General features: G+C 48.8%; 1 protein-coding gene and 1 long non-coding RNA gene across 2 annotated transcripts in view; one reads left to right on the top strand and one right to left on the bottom strand.

The window, feature by feature from the left end:
• Positions 1 to 22,253, bottom strand: part of Cdh4 (cadherin 4) — a 493,035-nt gene that overhangs the window by 358,761 nt on the left and 112,021 nt on the right. The window lies entirely within an intron of this gene.
• Positions 9,324 to 9,831, top strand: LOC116091516. The gene is made up of 2 exons (XR_004119057.1): positions 9,324 to 9,458; positions 9,686 to 9,831. It is a non-coding gene; the product is annotated as an uncharacterized LOC116091516 (long non-coding RNA).

Below are 22,253 nucleotides of genomic sequence, written 5' to 3'. Positions count from 1 at the left end.
TGAGCTGAAGTGATTTTTCAAGAGAGATCTTGACATTCGCAATCAAAATTCCAGCAGGTTTTATTTTCCAAAACCGACAAGAGGATTCTGAAATGTGTACAGAAACGTAGATGGCCTGGAAGAGCCAACGTGATTTTGAAAAGTAGCAGCCGGTGAGCACTAGTTTGTCTCAAACCTCCCTGAGGGTGCAGGGTTGGGGTAGGAGGGCAGAAGTACAGATAGGAGGAGTGTGCAGGAAGAAGGCTCCCAGACAATGTGTGGAATGGAGGGAACAGAGGACAGCTACACATGGTAGGCTGACCAGGGTTTAACAAGCCCGAAAGGGCAACTGGTCCTTAATTCACTCTATGCATGAGGAAAACCCCAAGCCCTAGATCTAAATGCACATCTAGAGAGAGAGTGATACATGGGCTGGGAAACAGGGAGAAAAGAGGCCATGACCCCGGAGTGAAGCAGAGTTCCCAATCAGAGTACAAAAAGCATGGACCACAGGAAACAAAACAAAACAAAATAAAACAAAACTGGGTGTGGATTCTATCTAAGTAAGGATTTCCACTCTTTAATACATAACCCCAGGAAAATAAGCGAGTGCATGCATCCTCCCGCTCTCCTCACTAAATATCTATCATCTATGTATCTACTTGTCATAAATGTATCTATAGTCTAATCTGTCAATCATCTACCTCTTAATCATCTATCACTTACCTATCATCAAATCTACATCTATGTATCTATGTATCTATGTATCTATCTATGTATCTATGTATCTATGTATCTATGTATCTATGTATCTATCTATCCATCCATCCATCCATCCATCCATCCATCCATCCATCCATCCATCTATCTATCTATCTATCTATCTATCTATCTATCTATCTATCTATCATTTATCTATTATCTACCTATCATCTATCCATCTACTTATGTATCAATCAATTAATCAATCATTTAATCTGTCATCTAGTCTGTCTGTCATTGTTTGTCTCTGTTTTTGTATTTCTATAGTTTGAATAAGAATGGCCCCCATGGCTTCATAGATTTGAATGCTTGGGGAATGGGCTATTTGAAAGGATTAGGAAGTGTGGTCTGGTTGGAGAAAGTGTGTCACTGCGGTGGGCTTTCAGACCCTCTCTCTTCCTGCTGTAGGATCCAGATGTAGAACTCTCAGCTACATTGCCAGCAACCTGTCTGCCTGCGTGCTGCCATGTTCCTTGCTATGGTAATGGGCTAAGCCTCTGAAATGCAAGGCAGCCATAGTCTCCGGAATTTACTTGGTTCACGGTTGGTGGCATTGCTTGGAGAGGTTTAAGAGGTGTGGCCTTACTGCAAGAAGTGTGTCACTGGGCGTGGGCTTTGAGATTAAGGCCTCAGCCTATTTCCAGTTTGCTTCTCTTCTCCTTTGTGCTTGCAGTACAAGGGTGTGAGCTTTCGGCTTCCTTGGCATTACGGACTTCAACCCCTTGGCACCTTAAGCCAAATGAAAACTCTTTTTTTTTTTTCTGTAAGGTGTCTTGATCATAGTGTGGTTTATCATAGTATCAGGAAGCAACCTGTTATAATACTCTGTCTATTGTTGATTAGAAGCAGGAAGTCCACATACAACCGCCAGGTTGGAGATAGCCCCATCTACATCCCTGGTAGGGCTCAGGGTAGTACTTGTCCCTTGAGGAAGGAGGGCAGGAGACTCTTGCCACAGCGGGGCAGAGGCAGCGGGATAGTGGCTCAAGTCGGGGGGTGCGGGGGGCTGCCTGAGGCATGGGGTTTGTTGGCACACAGAAGCTCCAGCTTCCTTCTGTCTCTTAGCCAGCGGGAAGTAAAGAGCACACTTTTCGTGAAATGAGAGCTGAGGAGCATTTGGGAGGAGCACTGTGAGTTATAGGTAGACCACCAAATAAAATTCAATTTTTTTAGGTAATTCGAGGGAGCAACTACTTTGCATGTCACAGGAGACAGTGGGCGATAAGGCGAGAGGCAGGGCCAAGGGCGGATCTGTGTCTGGTGAGGCTGGGATTGTTGCCGTCCTCCCTCTAATCGCACCATTGCAGTGTTGATTCAGAACACGGCAGCCCATGAAAAATGTCACTGTTCTGCCTACCGTGCGCATCTGCTGGCGATTGCAGCACAGGATGGTGAGAAGCCACTCCATCCTGCCATGCTCAGCGGGCTCCCCATTTCCTCCTGCAATTACACATCAAACTGTTTTAGCTTCACAGGCCCCGGCTCTATAAATGGCCTGAGGCAGAGAGCCGCCAGGCAGCTAAGCAGCTTCAAAGCCGGGGACTCAGGTATGAGGTGGGCTGTGAAGAGCCACGTCAAGCCCCTGGCCCTGCAGGCACACCCCAGGCGGCAGAGCTTTAAGATGTGCCCCAGAAATCACTCTCTACTTATCAGTGCTTAATGCAATTAGCAGAGGGTTTAGGGAAAGTGATGGCAGAGACCAATCAAGGGCAAGGCGGAGCCAGAAGCTCCTGCGCTCTTGCACATTGGTGCAGCCTGCAGACAAGCAGTGGGCATTCCTTCCTGGGAGCCCTAGGGAGTCCAGGTCTTGATTTTGGAAACCCACTGTCTATGTTCAGGGTCTGCTTCCAAGCCCTCTCCAGGTGAACAGCATGGCTCCAGGCCATGTAGTGTTCAGGAAGTCTGAGCTTCTGGGCTTTTCTCAAGGATCCTCTTATCTCTGATTCAGACAGGCTCAGAAGACACTATAGAAGCATGACCTTTTGAAAATTCCACCCATCTGTTAGTCCACACTACTACCGTTTGTACAGCCATTCATTTATCCATCTATACATATATCTCAGGAATCCTCTGTTCCTCCATCCATCATGTAAGCAGGCACCACCTAGTCATCTGTCTACACACCATCCAGTGATCGATCATCCGTCTGTATCCATTTGTTTAAACATCCACCCACTGTCCATCCATCCATCCATCCATCCATCCATCCATCCATCCATCCACCCATGTATTCATCCATTGATCTATCCATTTATCCAACCATATCTTTCACCATCCACCTGAGCATCTGTTTTTCTGCCTGTCCATTTATTCATCTATTCATCAAACAAGCATTAGTTACCACTCCACTCAGTGCCATCCCTGTCTCTCAGCATCGTTCATGGCTTGGTGTCTTCAATCCTCCTTCCCAGAGGGCATGAAGCTTAGGAGTCAGCGCTGAGCAAGGAAAACATTAGACAACTTGTGCCGCTCCTCTGAGGCTCTGTCTCTTTAAGGCCTGGCTGCTTGGGTGTTCTCAGGTGCTTACAAAGCCTCTTGCCCTGTTTCCTTTCCAGGTCCCCTTCCTCTACAGCACAACCTTTGCTTTTGGGCGACTCAGTCTAGTCCCAGCTACTCTGCTGCCTTGGAACTGGAGTTGCTATAGGCACAGAAATGAGCTGCCTGCAGGGAAGCGTGCTGCTAGGAGAGAAACACGTAACTGACTGGGCATGAAATTGGGGTCTGGAGCTGGCGTTCCAGGCAGGACACAGAGAAGGGCAGCACAGCCGAGGCTCCAAACGTATGATTGTGATAAGGACGCTAGACAGAACGGTCTGATGACAGAGAGAGACATGTGATGTCCTGGAGAAGAGATGCGACTGGACAGGTGGACCAAGCCAACAAGCAAACTGATTTCAGTCAGGGATTTGCTGCAGGTCACAGATGCAGATTGCATAAACATGGTGCCAAAGTTCATCCAAAGTTCCCAAAACCCAGGAGAAAAAAGAAAAGTACCCTCAGATGCCTCTGGCTTTGGGGCTGCTAATGTTAATGCTCTATTTGGGCGTGCTGAGAATCATGCCTGTGAGCCCCACCTGGGAAGCCGCATGGGACAGGACGTGGTGGGATGGAGCCAGGCGCCCAGCACAGCACAGGGAAAAACTCCCCCGAAATCCAGAGTGCAGACATTGATGCCTGTCCTCATCTCAGAGTACATGTCAGGAAGAGATGTGGCGGGCTTTTGCATGGCTTTTAATTTCTCGTTTCAAAGACACCGGCTTGGAAAATGCTTACTTCCTGATTTTTCTTCCTCCTAATTAGACTCGGAGAATCTGTCACACAGAGCACTCATTTCAGTCACAAATGAGTGGCAGGAACATTATTAAGGAAAATCATCACCTACCTGGAACACACTCCCCAACAGCAAAAATTGAGAGCACAGCCCAAGACCACACAGATTTGCAGGAAGGGTCTCAGGCAGGAGCCCCGTAGGCAAGTGTGTCCGGGTTTTGAAATACTTAACATTCAGTACATGGCACACACAAACACACTATCCTTCTGAAATGGTCCAGCCTGGAGAATCAGCTACAAGGCTTATATTTGTACCTTCATTCTTGGAGAGAAACTGTTGGGTCAAGCCTTCCTCTGCTTTGGATAGAGTCAACTTCTAGAGCCACCTCTGAGAAGCAGGCAATACTGCAATCTAGAAAAGCTAGGGGTGGCCAAATATGCATCCATGATTACACTCTCAATGAGGATTTTGCAGAGAAACTACAGGATCATCAGATGATACCCGATTGTTCATAGATGAAACTTGGGATTGAGGAGGAGGCAAAGGGTCTATGGCCCCACCCAGGGACGCCAGGGTCCACTACCACCCTATATACCCCTATATCCGACAATGGGGATGCACCACAGCTCATATGACCCCAGGCACGTCAGGGCACAAGCTTTGACTCATCTTTGATCCACTAGATGGTTTAATTAGACAAACAAAGTGCCCACCCACGAGATTACAACACTTAGCTGTGTCAAAGAAAAAGGTAACCATTCTGTAGTCAGATCTAAAAGAACACGTGCACACGAAACTGGAAATTTCCATTAAACATACAGCACCTCTCTCTGTGGCCCTCAATTTCCCTGAATGCTTCTTTTTTTCCATTAAAAAGTAATTCCTCTCCATAGGTCTTTACCTGAAGAGAGTTTTGAGCAGAAGTGTGACTCCAAGCAGCCTCCCAAGGAGGAGGCAGCTAAGCCTTCGTGGCTTGTGCTAGGCCCTGATATGGAGGGACTTCTGCAGTCACATAGCCCTGATTGCCAGCAGTTCAGTCTCTGTCAGCCTGCTCTGTGTCCCACAACCCAGGCTTTGGTTAAAGGCAGTGCAGACACGCCTGCCATCTGCACGTGTGCTCACAGAGACAAGTGTACGGGGTGTTCTGGGGCAGCTGCCTAGGGTCAGTGCTCTGACTCGTGTCTGTGAGTATCACTCTATAGTGTGACAGCCACCAGTCTTTGTTCTCCAGGTCACATTAACCTTTCTTCTGAAAATGTCATCAACCGCTTGCCCCTTAATGATGCTGGGTTTTAGGAAGAGCCACTGTTGCCCGCCTAGAATAGGGCTCGGCCTATATGAGGGCATGTGTTTCTGTCAGGAAGGAGGTTGGTATCTGGCTCACCACAAAGATGTAGACTTTCTCCCAGAAAAAAGGAGCTAATTTCCAGCCTGACTACATATCGATATATAAACACATCTTAGCCAGAATCAGGGTTGGACATGTCAACAGTTGGTCATTATCAGCAAGGAAGGCTATGGGAACCAGAGGTCAAGCCCAGAATGTACCATACTCATGCCCACTGGTGGTATTTTTTGAGGGAACAGCTCGACAGCTCGTCAGAACTGGCTCAAGGTAGAAGAGGAAACTTGAGTGTCTGTCAAAGGCAGGAGGGAGGGTGGAGTGGGCAGAAGGAGGAGCGGAAGGGGGAGGGATAATGGAGAATGGGCAGAGGAGGAAAGGTAGAAAAGAGAAAGACAGGGATAGAAAGAGAGGGAGGACTCTCCTCTATCAAGGCTCTGGAGGTATGGACTGCAAGCCCTCCTGGGCCTTTTCCTGAAGGAGGAACTAGTGTCTGCTTGTCTATAGTGGCCACGGTCAACTCTGCCACCTCACTGTCTTACTGAACAGCAGTGCAGGGCTTGAGTAGCTGCACTGCTTCCCAGGCCATGCTTCCACTGGCCTCTCCAGCTCCACCTTGCCCTTCACTGTCCCTGCGTGAGACTGAGACTACTCTAAATTCATTCACACAAGATGAACCCAATGTTAGCAGAGATGTGAGAAGAGCCATATTGTGAGACTCCACTCCCCATTCCATGATGGTTTAAAAATGGAATAGTGTCAAGATCATTAAGTCAATGAAAAGCAGAGACTTCACCAGCCTCAGTGCCAGGGTGAGGTTGGAAAGTGGGAAGATGGATGAGTATAAGATGATGGGTAAAGAGATGGATGGGTGGGTGGGTGGGTGGTGGATTGGGGAATATGTAAGCAGGCAGTTATATAGATGGATGAGTAGGTAGGTAGATGAATGGCAGGAAATGACTGGGTCGATGGATAGGTAGATGAGTGAATGGATGGACAGATGTGTAGATGAATGGACAGGTGGATGAAGGATGCATGGATGCATGCAAGGACAGAACAGATGACTCACTAAGTAGATAGATGGAGTAGTAGATGGATTAACAGGTAGGCAGATGGATGTATAGATGAATGCATGGCTGAACAGATGGGTTAACAGACAAATAGACATCAGATAAATGAATGGGTGAGTAGATATGTGGGGGTGGGTGGGTACATGATTAGATGAGTGAGTGAGTGAATAGATGTGTGGAGGTGGGTGGGTGCATTCATGGATGAGTAAGTGAGTGGATTTGTGGGGGGTGGATGCATGCATGGACAAGTGAGTGAGTGAGTAGATGGATGGATGGTAGATAGATGGGTAGATGGACAGATACATGGTGGGTGGGTGGATGCATGGATGAGTGAGTGGATGGATAGATGATGGGTAGATATATACATGGATGAGTGGATGAGTGGGTGGATGGATGGATGATGGGTAGATGGGTGGATGGATGGATGATGGGTAGATGGGTGGATGGATGGATGCATGGTGGGTGGATGCATGCATGCATGCATGGATGAGTGAGTGAGTAGATGGATAGATGGATATATATATATGGATGAGTGGATGGTTGGATGGATAGATAGATGGATATATACATGAATGAGTGAGTGGGTAGATGGTTGGGGTGGATGGACGATGCATGGTGGGTGGGTGGGTGGATAGATGGATATATGCATGGCTGAATGAGTGGATGGATGGGTGGGTGGATTGGAAGATATATTGACTGGCAGATTGATAAGGAGGTGTATGGGAAGGTGAAAGGATGGGTGGATCAGTGGGTGGGTAGATTTGAGGATGGATGGATAGGTGGTAGGGGCATGATAGATTGGTGGGTGGGTGTATAGATATATGTACAGATGAGTGGGTGGATAGATTGATAGGTAGGTGGGTGAGAGGGAGGATGGATTGATGGGTAGGTAGATAGCTGAGTAGATGAATTCAGATATTCTTTCTTCTAATAGCTCATAGGAAAAATCATGGTATTGCCAGGTTTCTCTATACTGATAACCTGCCCATCCTGAAGTGAGAACCAGTGCCATAGTCAGGCAGCCCAATGTCAGTTCTGACTGAAGCTCCCGTCTTTGCCCCTCCTTTAGATATAAACCCTACAACGGTTCACTTGGCTTCTGTCAGGCACTTCAACTCTCTTCTAGAGAACATTTGGAGATCCCAGACAAAAGGGCTTGGGCTCTGCAATCATTCACACCGATCTATTCCCTGTATGTTTGACTATTATGAGAAACTTGTGTTTCCTGGGCCGTCTGTCTCTCTTTGTCATTTCCCCAGTGGGAATACTGGGACACTGCAGATATTCTCTTGTTCCTGGAGACTGCAGGATTATAGACCCAAAGCTTCTGAGTGATTCATGACCCTGCTGACTTCATGCCCAGAATCTTTGGCCTGCTTTAGCTGTAGAATGCTTCTCACCTGCCTCTTCTTGCAGGCACTCCTGAGATGGACAAGGGAGGCACCAAGGAGACACACACCAAGAAGCCCTAGTTCTTCCTGCCATGCACCTCTCCAGAAAGGCAACTTAGTCTCAGGTAATAGTCTGTCCTTGCTGGGCGGTGGTGGCGCACGCCTTTAATCCCAGCACTTGGGAGGCAGAGGCAGGCGGATTTCTGAGTTCGAGGCCAGCCTGGTCTCCAGAGTGAGTTCCAGGACAGCCAGGGCTATACAGAGAAACCCTGTCTCGAAAAAAACCAAAAAAAAAAAAAAAAAAAAAAAAAAAAAAAAAAAAAAAAAAAAAAAAACAAAAAAACAAAAAAAAAAAAAACAGTCTGTCCTTGAGACTGTATAGTGTATATAATGTAGAATGCATACAATGTACAATGTATACAGAGCACAATGTATACAACACACAATGTATACAATGGACAATGTATAACCTGTATAATGAACCTGTTTTGGGTCTCTACGTGGAGGGGTGGACCCTTGCTCTAAGAGCATTGCAGGGCGTGTATTCTCTATCAATCCCAGCTGTCTGCACACCAAAGTCCCATACCTGTCACAAGCAAGGGAGGACCCAAGGCAGGAACATTGCTCTTGCAGTAAGACAATGTTGTCTCACAATTACTGCACAAAGTGTCCCAAGCCATATGATGGTGGCGTGGGGCCTCTGTATGTGAGCCAACTCAGGCTGGTCTCTGAAGACAAACACATTTGAGCACATCCACTCTGCCTTTTCCCTGGCATGCTCCAGCACCACAAGCTCCAGAATCCCAGACGCCATGCTAGGTGAAGGGCCCAGCACGGGAATCCTGAGGCAGGAAGAAATGAGTGTGAGAATGGAGAAGCCTGCCCAGGAGCAGCACTGTGGAAAGCACACATGCACACACGTGTGTGCTGCCCATGCCCCAGTAGGTCTCTTTAACCTGGAACCATCCAGCTGGGATCCAAGAAGACAAGGGAGGTGAGAGACACTAATGACATCTGAAAGCCTGCCTTCCACACACACTGTAAGAGGATGGCTCTGATAAAAAAAGTGGGTCACAGGACCCACTCTTGGGTATGCTCTGCCTCGGCCTTTTGATCTTACAATAAGGTAACACCTGCAACCTTCATTTCTGAGAACCCCAGGATTGAATTGTGAACGATAATGTAAAATAAAAACACATCCCACAGTGTTTTGGGTTTGCAGTTTTCTGTTGGCTATTCACGGCTGTACCTGGGTACATGTCCCCCACAGGCTACAGAATGGACAGTCCTGTGACTACACATGAGTCCTTCCCTGACCCATCGTTAGGCTACTTCTCTGGCCAACATGAAATGGGACCAATGACAGGCTGCAAGGCCATGTCACACCAGCGCCTGCTGCTTCACAACTCACCCTCCACCAGCCCCAGGTGTCACAGAAGGAGGGGTCACAAGAGCAGCCCATGCCCCTGCCACGCCCTGAGAGAAGGGATGCTGTGCTGAGCATCTCATCTGCCTCAATCTCAGCAAGTGCACACATGCAGGAGAACAGGGGTTCAGAGTACAGTCTGGTCAACATCTGAGTCTGCCTGGGCTCCTGTCACCAAATCCGAAGTCCCAATGTAGAGTGCCAACCACTCCCCAACGTAAGTCCATTCCCAGCAATGCCCAAAGGGGGCCCACAGTTCTACTGTTACCACTCAGTGTAGAAAGAAAGACGCAAACAAACAAGCACAATCTCCCAAGGGCCATGCTTCAGCCCTCAGACTGTCTTAGGAGAAAGGACTTTGGGGCTGTGATTAGCCAGGGACCTTGAGGTGGGCGGTGACCCTGGACTACATGGGTGTCCCAAACACTTTCCCACTTCACACAGGCTGAAGAAGACACTGGTACACTGGATAAGTGTTCTATTCCCAGCCACTGAGGATCCTGAACTGTTCAAGAGCTTACAACCTCTGAAAACCTGGATGAGTCTTCCATAGGAATGAAGAACATAAAGGCTTTGATTCATACCAAGAAGCTGGATTTATGTGACAAGTGGCATTTGAGTCCATAAGTGTGTGTGTGTGTGTGTGTGTGTGTGTGTGTGAGAGAGAGAGAGAGAGAGAGAGAGAGAGAGAGAGAGACAGACAGACAGACAGACAGACAGACAGAGACAGAGACAGAGGGAGAGACAGAGAGAGACAGAAAGAGGTGGGCTTATGAGCACAGTTAGTATGGGAGCTGACTCTACATCACAGAGAGTGGGAACAAGCCCTATAGGAAAGCTAGGCAGGGGCCAGCTCTATGCTTTTGGACAGCAAAAGGCTTTAGCCTTCCAGGACTACAGGCAGGAATTGATGCTTTGTGTACCCGTAGACTCTATCCCAGAGGGCCAAACACCACAGCTAGGAAAGGCTTTGGATTTTATGTATCAGCACCAGGAGAGGAGGGCTGGTCTCCCTCAGCCACATCATTCCCTGAAAAACAAAATGTCGAGGAAGGACCCAGTAGGCAATTTGGCTACGTAAACACAAGCGCATCGGCTTGTCCATGGCATCTCTTGTTCCTGGGCACCTGTGTCAGGATAATCAGGGCTCTGGAGTCAGATGTCCTGGGTCACCATGCAGACGCAAAGCCCCGTGTCTGACATGACCGGGACACAGAGAGCACATCTGCTGTCACTGGAGGTGCCAGAAAGAGTAAGAAGTGTGGAATCCTCCTGATGCTTTCCTGTCCATTGCTGCCCTCCAGGAGGAGACTGAAAAGTGTGAAAGCCTAAGCAATTATTCTGCCCTCCCAGGGAAGCGTCAGTGCTCAGGACTGGAAAGCTGACCTTGCTTTTGGGAGTGGGGTCAGCCAGGCACTGCGGAGAAGAGAGCACAAGCTTGGGGATGCTTCTTCCCGAGGGATGTGATGCCCAGCCTAGCCCTTGCCACCAGCCTCAGCTCCAGCCTCTGGGAGTCTGAGCTACTCTTTGTGGCCAACAGTATGTGAAAAGACAGGAAAATGTGAGCTTTTCATTAGCACTTAACTGAGGCTGTCAGTCACCTAATTGCTTCAATAAAATATAATTAATTAAGAATAACATGTGGAGCCATTCACATAAGCTACAGAGCACACACTGAAACCTCGGATTTTTTTTTTCTTTCTGATGAGCCTTCATCCTGACAGATACTACATAGCTGTAGTCAAAAGAGGGGGATCAGCAGCTCCACCCACCAGCCATGTCAGTTTCCCTCTGCCCTTCGAGTGCTGAAGATAAAGACATTTTAATATCTGCTGTCCTCCAGAAAGGAAGAATTCCTGGAGGAATCAGGGAACAAACTGAGGGTCTCTGGGGAGTTTGAACTAGGAACTTTAACAGCGACCATCCATGCAGGTGTATGGCCATCTGGGGTAATGCAGAATGTGGCACCTGAGGGTGTGTGTGGATGGAGTCTTTCCTAGTCTTGGGGCTCTGGCTTCCTCATGGGATTGTACTGAGTTGTTGCCTTGACACGAAGGGATGGGAGCAGGAAGTGGCCACTGCAGAGTGTCTAGTCCCCCGGAAAGCTGTCCGCACACCTTGGGTAGTGAGGATTACCAGCAAGAAGCAAAGTGTCAGGAACTCTGCATACATGTGCCCAACTCACACAACCTAAGGAAACAGCAGTTACTCAGTGGGAGGGCTAGCCTCGGGTGTGGAATTGGTCTCAGGTTAAAACCAGGCCCGCAAGTTGCCAGCTCAAGAGAACTGTACTGGTTGTGAATGACATACACCCAGCTTCCTCCTGTTCCTCTTTGTCTCTCTGTCTCTCTCTGCCTCTCTGTCTCTGTCTCCCATTCTCTCTCTCTCTCTGTTTCTTTCTTTCTTTCTGTCTGTCTCTGCCTCTCAGTCTCTGTCTCTCTGTCTCTCTGTGCTCCTATCTGTCTGCCTCTCTGTCTCCCATTCTCTCTGCGACTCTCTTTCTATCTGCCTGTATCTCTTTCTCCCTCCGCTTCCCCCGTCTCTGTGTGCTTCAAGCTTACTCCATAGTCCAAGGCAGCCGACTCATATCCAACTATTGTTTCAGTGTTCCAGATCTACAAACCGGAAGGTGTGGTAGGGAGAAGGGAAAAAAGCAGGAAAAAAACCAAACATTTCTGCTTAATTGAAGGAGACAGAGCTTATTCATGGAGCCATACATCCAGCTGTAAAGCAAGCCTGGGAATTGAGCCCTCTGTCTGGATAGATAACTGCTCCCAAGAAGATCTACGGAACTATATAAGTGGAGAAAAGAGAGAGAGGAAGAGAGAGAGAGAGGAAGGAAGGGAGAGAGGGAGGGAGGGAGAAGGGAGGGAGGGAGAGAGGGAGGGAGGGAGGGAAAGAAAGAGAAAGAGGGAAAGGGAGAGAGAGAGAGAGAGAGAAAGAGAGAGAAAGAGAGAGAGGAAGGAAGAGAGGGAGGGAGGGAGAAGGGAGGGAGGAAGGGAGGGAGAGAGAGAAAGAGAGAGAGGGAGAGAGGGAGGGAGGGAGGAAGGGAGAGAGAGAGAGAGAGAGAGAGAGAGAGAGAGAGAGAGAGAAAGAGAAAGAGAGAAAGAGAGAGAGAGAGATTTCCTCTCATGAACTGTACCTAGCGACCACTGGGGGAAGCAGAGTGACCACATGTCTCTTTATCTATAATCCAGCCTAACATAGGCATCAAGCCCGGCACAGCCTGTGCTCCCCAGTGGGTGCCTGATGCTGATATCCAGTGTCAGAGGAATCTCCCTTGTCTACATTCCAAATGGCAGACAAATGTTCCGTGGTGTTTCCTGGCCTCTCCCAACAGCACCCACACTGCTGCCAGCTGGCCTCCCGGCGTGTCTGTGTTCAAGATGGTTAGAGAATATGAGATCATACATTCTTGAGAGTGGGGGACAGCTTTGAAGGATCTGGGATGCTGAAGACTTGGGGTCCCCTGTTTAACACATGAGCCCTTCCTCACAAGCATGATGCAGCCACACTAAGGAACTGTGTGGGTGAGGAAGCCGGCTGGACTGCATAGCACATATGACCAAGAAGGATGGGTCAATGGATGCTGACAAGATTGCTGCCCTGTGAGCAATGGCTGGTGCAGGGCCCAGGAAATGAGAGGTGATTGTGAGGGTCATTAGGTTCGCAAACCTATGTCAATAAAGAAGCTAATGTTCCTACACTTCTGTGTTCTACAAAGAAGGCCTCGCAGAAATCCAGGGACCCCAGATCAGCACCCTGCATGGACCCTGGGGTTCCCGGAGAAGCCACCATCAGCTGCCTCTTCATGGGGCTTCTCTGATACCCACCCATGATCTGCAGAGACATGTTACCCTAGGCCTAAAGCTCAGGACAAGGCTCCACCACTGTGAGCCAGACCAAACCCTTCTTCCTGGTTATAGGAAAGCCTTGGACCTTCAGATACGCTAAAGGACATAGCTCTGAGTGGGAGGACCTTTCTTCCTCATGAGCTGATGTCTCTGCCTCATTACAGTGATAGAAAGCCGGCCAGCATGGCGAACAGGCCTCGTCTAATCAGTCTGGGCTTTAAGAGAACACTGCAGCAGCCTTGGCTGAGACTTTACTGTTCTTCCTTCCTGGTCTCTGCTAGCCACAGAGGCCGGCGCTCACGCTTCCGACTCTCCAGATCACAGCAGCTTGGGCCTAGTTGTCCCTTCTTCTCTCCATGGACTGGGGTCCTGTGGGGATGTTTCCATGGAGAACTCCAGCTCATCAAACCTTATCATGTTCCTGTCACTCTTCTAAGTGACATTACTCAATCACAGTAAAAATTCTGCTTCGCTTCCTCTGCCCTTGGGCAAACAGTGTGCTCAGGACGCCATGGCTGTTATGCAAGAGCCACACAGCCAGAATGGACATCTCTGAAGATGCAGAGACAGACTCCACAAATGTTTAGTTTGGGACTTTTGGAGGCACACTATCAATTCTGAGATAAGCACCCAAGACAGGTACACCCGGATACCTACTCTGTCCTAGCCTGGGAATTATGGCCTGCAGAGGAGCTGTGTGAGAGGCAGGCTGTGTGGGCAGCCTCTGCAGGGAGGTGGACATCAGCTGACCCCTCAGGATCGATGCTGGAAAGAGATACCTTTCAGGAGGTGAGGTCACGGGTATGGGGAGAAAAAGACACCCCAGAAGTTGTGCTTCACCTGGAACTCCCAACCCCTCCAGGCCGCTGGAGTTATGGCCCCACGGCAGGGAGCTTGTTGCGCCCAGCACATCAAACTGTGATGGTGACAACCCTAACCCCTGGAGGGTGAGTGCAGCAGCCTCTGTTCCCTCGTGCGCCTCCACACGAAGGCTCAGCTCTGACATAATGCACAGGCAGTAACTAACTGTGCTCTTACCGGCATGCGATACAAAACGCAGTGTTCTGAGAATGTAGTGGTGCTATGTAACATCTCACCTAACACCTGAGATCAACGGGGCAATGGTGCTGTGGATGCAGATGAAGGCTGATAGCCCGCTGGGTGCATTACAGAAACACTTGCTGGAAGAGGAATACCCAGGCAGGACAGGCCTTTCATGGCAGCAAGGGCAGGTGCCATAGACACTCGCCAGGGGTCATTGTGGGATGTGGCTGGAGGAATGGTCTCCAGCTCTGAAAAGCTTGGGTTTGAATCCAGCCTCTGAGCTGTGCCTACTCAATCATGCTGCTTAACCTCTCTGTTCCCTAGTCTTGGATAGTGGCACAATATATATGTGACTCTGAATGTTGACCATTTGCCAGCTGTTGGTGGCATTGATGGGTGTGGTTACTGAACACTGACAGCTAGTTTAGACCAGCTCAGTAGGTTACACGGTTGCATTTCACTCTTGCTGGCCAGCTAGATATGAGTGCTAAGGTGATTTCTCAGATTCTGTCTGCAACCCCGGAAGTCCTGTCCCTCATTTAATGGTTTCCCTGCTCACACAAAGCCTGACTTAGCTAAAGAACACATTCAGTAACACTGTCCAGCAAATGGTTGTACTGGATAAAGACCTCAGTTCCACACAAAGTCGGTAAGTCTCACTTCAGGGTGGCCAAACAGAGCCCAAATCCTGTCAGTCCCTGGGGCACCATGTCGATAGTCCTGGGTGATGGTGGTCCACACTGGTATCACTTCCTGTCTCGAGTATATAAAGATATTCTTGCTACCCTGGGTAAGTCCATATGAGGGCCAATTAAGAGTGTTGTCTTGCTGAGATGATGAGCCACTCCCCTAGAGGTATATATCCAAATGACTCCATAGGGAATCAGAAGGAAGACCAGAGGTGTTAACCACTGAAGGGCCAGCAGGAGGCCAGCATGGCACTGCCCCAGCGTGGATCCCTCTGTGACAAGGGTGATGCTCGGGAGTGAGGCTCAGCCGTGTCTCGTGGGCACTGGGTATCCGCACTCCTGCCCAGTAGGCCCTCTACATTAGTCATCTGTTTATTGCTGAGTGGAGTGATAGGTGGAGCTGGTGGGACAAATGGAAGACTAATGTACTTGACATTTTCCAGAGCCTCAGTGGGTGGGGGGGTGTCCGGGTTATCAACACGAGGTATTGCTGCGTCTCTGGTGACGGCTGTAAGAAAGTCCAGGGGTCTCAGAAAATGTCAGATTTAACAGCACGAGGAAATGTCTTTTGAGTTGGAAGATGAAGACTCGAGAGAGTTAGATTAACAACATAGCCCAACATTTTACCAAGTAATAGGACCATATTTCCCCTTTATGGGACGCTGCTCAGGGCGATACTTAATCTCCTGAGCTTAATGAACTTTTAAAACTACCCAATGAATACTCAAGGCTGTGACAAGCCCTGTCATAAGATAAATCCAGCCGCACTTCAATGGACTGTATCATTTTTGTTATTAAAAAAGGTTAATTTTGATACTCAAGGAACTCACTTCTCTGGAAAATCATGCCGGGGTCTGGAACGTTCCGTCCTGGTGGCGCCTTGTGACTGTGCATACTGAACAGGGTGATGGTGGGGAGGAGCTCTGTGAGGGCTGCATCTGCTTCTAGAAAAATCTGGAACCAGAGAGCAAAGCTCACCCATGAGCAAACCAAGCCTGGAAGGACCTGCTCATGCTGTGCTTTGGAAACAAGGCTGGGGTTCCATCCTGCCAGGAAAGGCATCCAAGTTCAGGTTAACAAAGGCGAGGGGCGCGTTTGTCGAGACAGAGTGGTTATGTCCTACCCCAATCTACATGTGTCTCCTTCAGCTAAGTTATTTGGTATTTCACAGAAGGCACTGGCTGTCTGTGCAGGCTCTTGAGTATATCTGAATTAGTTAATTTTCTGGCTGCTATAGCAAAATTCCTGACAAGAATGGCTTAAGGAAGCAGGGATTTTATTTTGTCTCATGGTTCCAGGTACGGTACCTTATCATGGGGACATCCCAGCAGCAGGAATGTGAGACAGTTGATCATACCGTGCCCACTGTCAGAGTGAGACAAACACCAGAGCTCAGCTCACTGTCTCAGTTTTATACAGTTCAGGACCCAGCCCGGGGATGATGTCATCCATTATTAGGATGGGTAAAGATCCACCTCCATTAACCCAATCTAGAAACTTCCCCGCAGGTATGCTCAGGGGTGTGTCTCCTAGATGATTCTAGAACCTTCCAAGTCAGCAGTTACTAACCTGAAACAGTGGCCAAGAGGTCACACATTTGTCATGAAGGCCGTGACTCTCAGTCTTCATTGACCACCACAGAGCCACCAAGGGCCTTCTTTCTCCCCTCCCTTGCTGTCAGTTTTCCACAGAATGCCAGGTAGAAACCCATTCCCAATTCTGCAGGCTGGGAGAGCTACTCCGTGTCCCCAAGAACATGCCCGAGGAAAGCTGCCCAGTGCAGACAAATGGTTGCAGCCAGTGTAATGAGGGATACTGTGCTCCAGGTGTGATTTCAGTCTGTCCATAAGACAGCCCTCCAACACAGGGTTTTCATATCAGCGCCTGACAACCCTTTGGGCTGCATTTCCTAAGGGAGATGGAGCAAGCCACAGAAGCCAGGAGGCCATTCCCACAAGCCATGAGTTACGTGGGTAACCAGCACAATTTCTAACCCTTCCTTACAGAATTGCTGGGTCCTCGTGTCTCACAGAGAACTTTGTGGAAATGTTGTATAGACGGTGGTGGGGAGGTGACTTTGCCTGGTTTTGGCAATGGCCCTCTTGCCAGCAGAATCAGGCAGAGGCCTTAGGACACAGTCACTCCAATCCTGTGAGGGAAGGGCCCTGGCCTGTGGTCACCAGTGAGGCCCCACTGTGCCTAACCATCCTCCTGCCCCAGGTGTTAGATCCAACATGTTTGGAATGTCCCCAGCTGGCACAGTCTAGCTCTGACTGGCTGTAGGTCCTGAACCCAGCCCTCAGCATCGTCATTGTATCAATTTGTGTAGACTACCACATGCTTGTGCTTTCTCATCTGGCAGCCTAGAGCCTGGGCACATCCCAGGAGTGCTTTCTAGAACATTCTTTGAGAGTCTAAGTACTCTAACTCTGGAAGGCAAGGGTAGATGTTCAAGTTTGCAAGAAAAGAAATTCTGTATGCAGAACCAAGATGCAGCTAGAGCAAGGCGCTGGGGTGAGTCCCCCTGAAGAGCCCCTGCTGATTTCTCCGATTACACTAGTTGTATGTTTAATAAGCAATCTTTAACTTTAGTATTATTTCAGAGACTGTGGCAAGACGAGACTAAGAGATGTCAGCCCGGAGCTTGTGAGTTAGACTGGGGCTTCTCAAACTGGCATTCTGGGTTGATGGCTCCAGGGTTTAGGCCTGGAGCAACGTGTGCGCGCATTCGTAAGTGTGTGTGTGTGTGTGTGTGTGTGTGTGTGTGTGTTCATGAGTGGTGTGATATTAAGCAGTGTCCCTGGTCTCCCTGAACCTACAGGATGGCAATGATACCTAACATCCTGTCATGACGACCAGAGCACCTTCAGACAGGGCCATGTAAGTGGGGCCCAGGGAAGAAGCCTGAACCTGTGTAAACACTGACATACTATGGTGCATCCATCTTTCAACATGCATCTACCAATCAAGTCATCAGCATATCTGAAGTACCTACTATGTGACAGCCACTAGATGAGGCTGCAAGGTGCTGCTGTGAACATGAGGCTGTGATCCCATTGACAAACTTGCTTCTATGGCCCAGGGAGCCAGCACACTTATGAGTCTTGCACAGTGCCTACAAGAGTCTGGCCAGGCATGGGGCGGCATGGGAGGCAGCCAGGCCTGGAGCTGAGTGCTGAGAAGAAAAGGGCCCCTGCTTCCTCACCCCTGCAGTTGCCACATGCACCGTGCCTGGGATGACCAAGGACACCTACCCACTTAAAGAAGAGCTGTTTTCTTCTGCAGAAAACAGAAGCCAAAGCCAGCATTGAGGACCTTGATCATTTTAACCCAACATGAAGGAAAACATCCAATAGGTTCTTTGACTCAACACGTTCAGTTTTAAAAATACCTCCGGAGGGGATAAAATTCAAATGCAGAATAATTTAACAAAAAAGATTGAATGTCAAGGCTGTTTATACCAAAGCAATTTATAATTGTGAAAAGCCAAAAGAAAACATAAAGCATTAGTTACATTTGGCCTGTGGCAAGGGAGGTGTGGTTTTGGACGTAGTTTGATTCCTTGAAACAGCTCAGGGGATGTTGTTACATGAAAAGAGACAGAATGTAAAGTATGTATGTAAACCTGTATGAGTGTGTACACATGGATGTTAGTGTACACACACACACACACACACCACCACCACCACCACCACCACCACCACCACCGCTAGCAGCAGCAGCAACAACAACAATATTTGCAAGCAGTCTGGGATGTCCTTAAGAATCGAATGCTAGCATAATATGAAGTAAGAATGTTAACAACAGAGCTGGGGATGGCTCAGCAGATGAAGCACACGCTCTACAAACCTGAGGACTGGAGTTTGGAGTCCAAATAACAAACAGGCAGGCATAGAAGCCCACCTAGAATCCCAGTGTGTGAGAAGCAGAAACAGGATAATCCCAGTGTGTGAGAAGCAGAAACAGGATTCCCTAGGACAAGCTGGCGGCAAACAGTCGGGTCAGCAGAGTCTGAGAGGCCTTGCCTCAACAAATAAAGCAGAGAATGACCGAGGAAGACACTTAATGCATGCACACACACACACGTGCACACATGTGTACACACATCCCCCCACATGCAAACCCACACAAGAAACAATGTAAGGGAGAAAGGTTTATTTTGGCTCAGGGTTCATTCTAAACAGGGTTCAGTCTGTCACAGTTGGCAAAGGTGCGATGGGGTTCATGGCTCTGAAAGCGTGTGGTCCAGACTTTCTATATGGAGGGCCAGTCCAGGAGCAGAGGACACTCATCCAGGACAGGAGGTGGCAATCCCCATCAAGGGTGCTTTCTGTGATGTTTCTACCAGCTGGGCCCCACCTGTAAAGGACTCCTCAGACTTCAAAATAATGCCAGAAGCTGGGGACTGACTGTTCAAACATGAGCCCCTGGAGACATGGCAGATTCAAACCACACGGTAAAACATAGGCAACGATATATGTAGAGATGCTGGCACCTGCGTGCTATTATGAAGATACAAATCCAACTCACGTGCCACTCTGCACTCACCCACCCACCAGCGGACTCAGGGTAGGAGGCCCAGCAGTGACAGGCACTGGGGAGGACTAGGCTCAGCAGACAGAGCTCAGCTGCGGCTGGAGGGGCCTGAATCGCTGACTTCTGGCAGCGTTGTGGGATGAGGAGTTAAGCATTCTGGACCTTGGATTCTGCCCAAGAGAGACAAATCCTCTCCTCTGTACCCACCGAGGTTCAGGGCTGCCTAGATGTGAGAAAACCCCTGTGCCCAGGTTTCAGAGGAGGGCAGGCTAACGAAGCCTCACCGTGTGGCATAATCAATATGAGTCTGAAGGATAAACTAGAAGTGCACAGGATTAGATGAAGTGACACTAATTTATCACAGTTAAACCAACTGAGGCAGAATACTGGCAGGTAGAGGAAGGTCCCCTGGTGTTCCTGGAGGTCACAGGGGGTTACAGGCATGCTGTCTCACAGGAAGACCTACGTGGAGGGCGCCAAAAGGTCTCCAGCAGAGATGTGGACTGATTGTGAGTGGAGACTGGGGTAGTTTGAGTGTTTCCTTGGGAAAGCCTTGACCATCAGGGAAGGTTCTTCAGAAGTAAAGTGGAGCTAACACACAGCGCACAGAAAACACAGGCTTCAGCACAGGGTAGTGAATGGGTCCTGGCTGACAACAGGAAGCTGACCACGGGCTCAAAGTAGACAAGCCGAGAGGACTACGTACGACAGGCCAGCCCTAACTAATGCAGCAGCAGGGCCAGGCAACAAGTATTATGATGTATAACATCTTGACTGAAGTGACGATATATGAATATCAAATGATATATAAATATCTATGAATGCCAAACTCAGAGGGCAAGGCCAGGAGCTCAGCAGAGGATGGCAAGGAGGTGGAAGAACATTCCAGACATTGCACATGGCGCCTGTGAAGTGCCTCAGGCACCTGGTGTGGGAGGGACTATGGTTAGCCACTGAAACAGACTGCAGCTAGCCATCATGCCCATGGGTTTACCAGGCAAGTGTTCACACCAACACCCACCACTGACATGTAAGTGTACCGTATTAGACAAAAATGAACAAGGGTCCATCTGTCTCCAATCTTGGGGGCCTGACATAATGACCCTCGTTGTTCAGCTGACATGGGCACCTGAGCCTTGTTTAAAAAATAAAAAATAAAAAATATAAAATGAAAAGCAAGGGCTGGATGAGGGGGAGAGACAAAGAAAGCCTTCTGAGGTGGGACTGGGGTGGGAAGTTGTGTTGTGTGGGGTTACCTAAAGGTCACCCCAATCTTCCCCTGTAAGCTACAGAGCCTGGGTGAAGGTGGCTTCCTGGAGCACAAGGTGTGAGTGTGGTTTCCAGAGGCCACAGGCCACAGTATCCTCTTCTCCTAGTACCAGCACCACCCCCCAAGTCTGAGCTGGCAGCACCCCAAAGCCTTTCGATGGCCAGTGCAAATCTTCAGGGGCCGCAGGCTCCACCCTGCCTGACCTTGGGTCTCTCACCATGTTCCAGCTCGGCATAAAGTATAACTGGACGACTAAGAACCATGCAAGGTGTCAAGGTGTGGTGACCTGGAATAAGCTGTGGTGACCTGGAATAAGCGCTGACCCCAGACAACCAAAACCACCTTCCTTTCTCTCCCTTCAGCTGGTTTATTCACGAGTGATAACTATGAACCTCTTTTCTTCATTCAAGGTTACATTGCTACATTGTTAAGATTCGTAGAGCTGAGGATATCAGTTTACACTCCATGCTAGGATTCTGAGATACTTGTGCTTAACAAGTTTAAGGGTTTCTGTTCAATGAGCTTGAAGTATTTGTGAAGAACAGGAAGTACTTATAAAAAATGAATCAAAGAAATCTGTGACAAAGGACTTAGAAACTTCCACCGAAAGCTTGAAGGTAGGATTGACTTGAGCTGATGCTGCTGAAGAGAGAACTGGCAAAATAGAATGCAGGTCTGAGGAAATCTTAGGATGCAGAAAAGAGGATAAGAATCAGAAAGAAAAGATCCTCAAACACAGAAGTGGGACCTGAGGCTGTGAGGTTCCAGAGAGGGATTAAGAGAAGGCTGTGGCTCTCAGAACCGGGTGTCTCCTGACCAGCCCCAGCTCCTAGACAAATAGCAGTATGATGTTGGGTGTAGAGACTTGGTAGGGAGCTGACTATTAGCAACCAGTTGGGAGCCACTCTGAGTGTAGGCCTCACCTAGATTCCAATTGCCTCTGCTCTCATTGTTCCCCCAGTTCTCAGCTGTAATTGCCACCCCATGGGACTAGCTGTCCTTTCCTGTAGCTGTTGTTTTGTTTTTGAAACAGAGTTGCACTGTGGTGTTCAGGCTGGCTTTGAACTTGAGACTCTCTTTCTTCAGCTCTCAGTATAAGGACTGCAGGTGGTAGTGTGTGTGTGTGCGCCATCCTTATCAACTGTTTTTGCTTTTACTGCTGCGATAAAATACCCTGGCAACAGGCAACATAGGGAGAAAGGGGTTTATTACAGCTTCTAATTCCAGGTTACCACCTATCACAGCAGCAGTATCAGTGTGGCAGGAGCTTGAAGCAGCGGGTCACATCCACAGTCAAGAACAGAGAAAAATGAATGAATACACGTTGCTTGCTTCTTAGCTTGCATTCACCTTGGCTCCCAAATTCTTAAACAGTTCAGGGCCCAAAGCCTGGGAATGGTGCCACCCACAGCGGGCTAGATCTTCCTACAAAAATTAACATGTGAGCAAGATAATTCCCCCAGGCACATCCAGAGGCAAGAATCCGGGCAATGCCTCACTGAAACTGTCTTCCCTGGGTGATTTTAAGTCCAGTTGACAGCTAACACTACCACACCAGAGACTGAGACTGTGACTTGGAAGGATAATCTTTGCAGATATAATTGTTTGAAGGATAGTGG

The sequence above is a fragment of the Mastomys coucha genome, unplaced genomic scaffold (genome assembly GCF_008632895.1).
Source record: "Mastomys coucha isolate ucsf_1 unplaced genomic scaffold, UCSF_Mcou_1 pScaffold15, whole genome shotgun sequence".
NCBI classification, from domain to species: Eukaryota; Metazoa; Chordata; class Mammalia; order Rodentia; family Muridae; genus Mastomys; species Mastomys coucha.
Note: the sequence above shows the minus strand (reverse complement) of the source record. Positions and strands in the feature narration are given on the sequence as shown.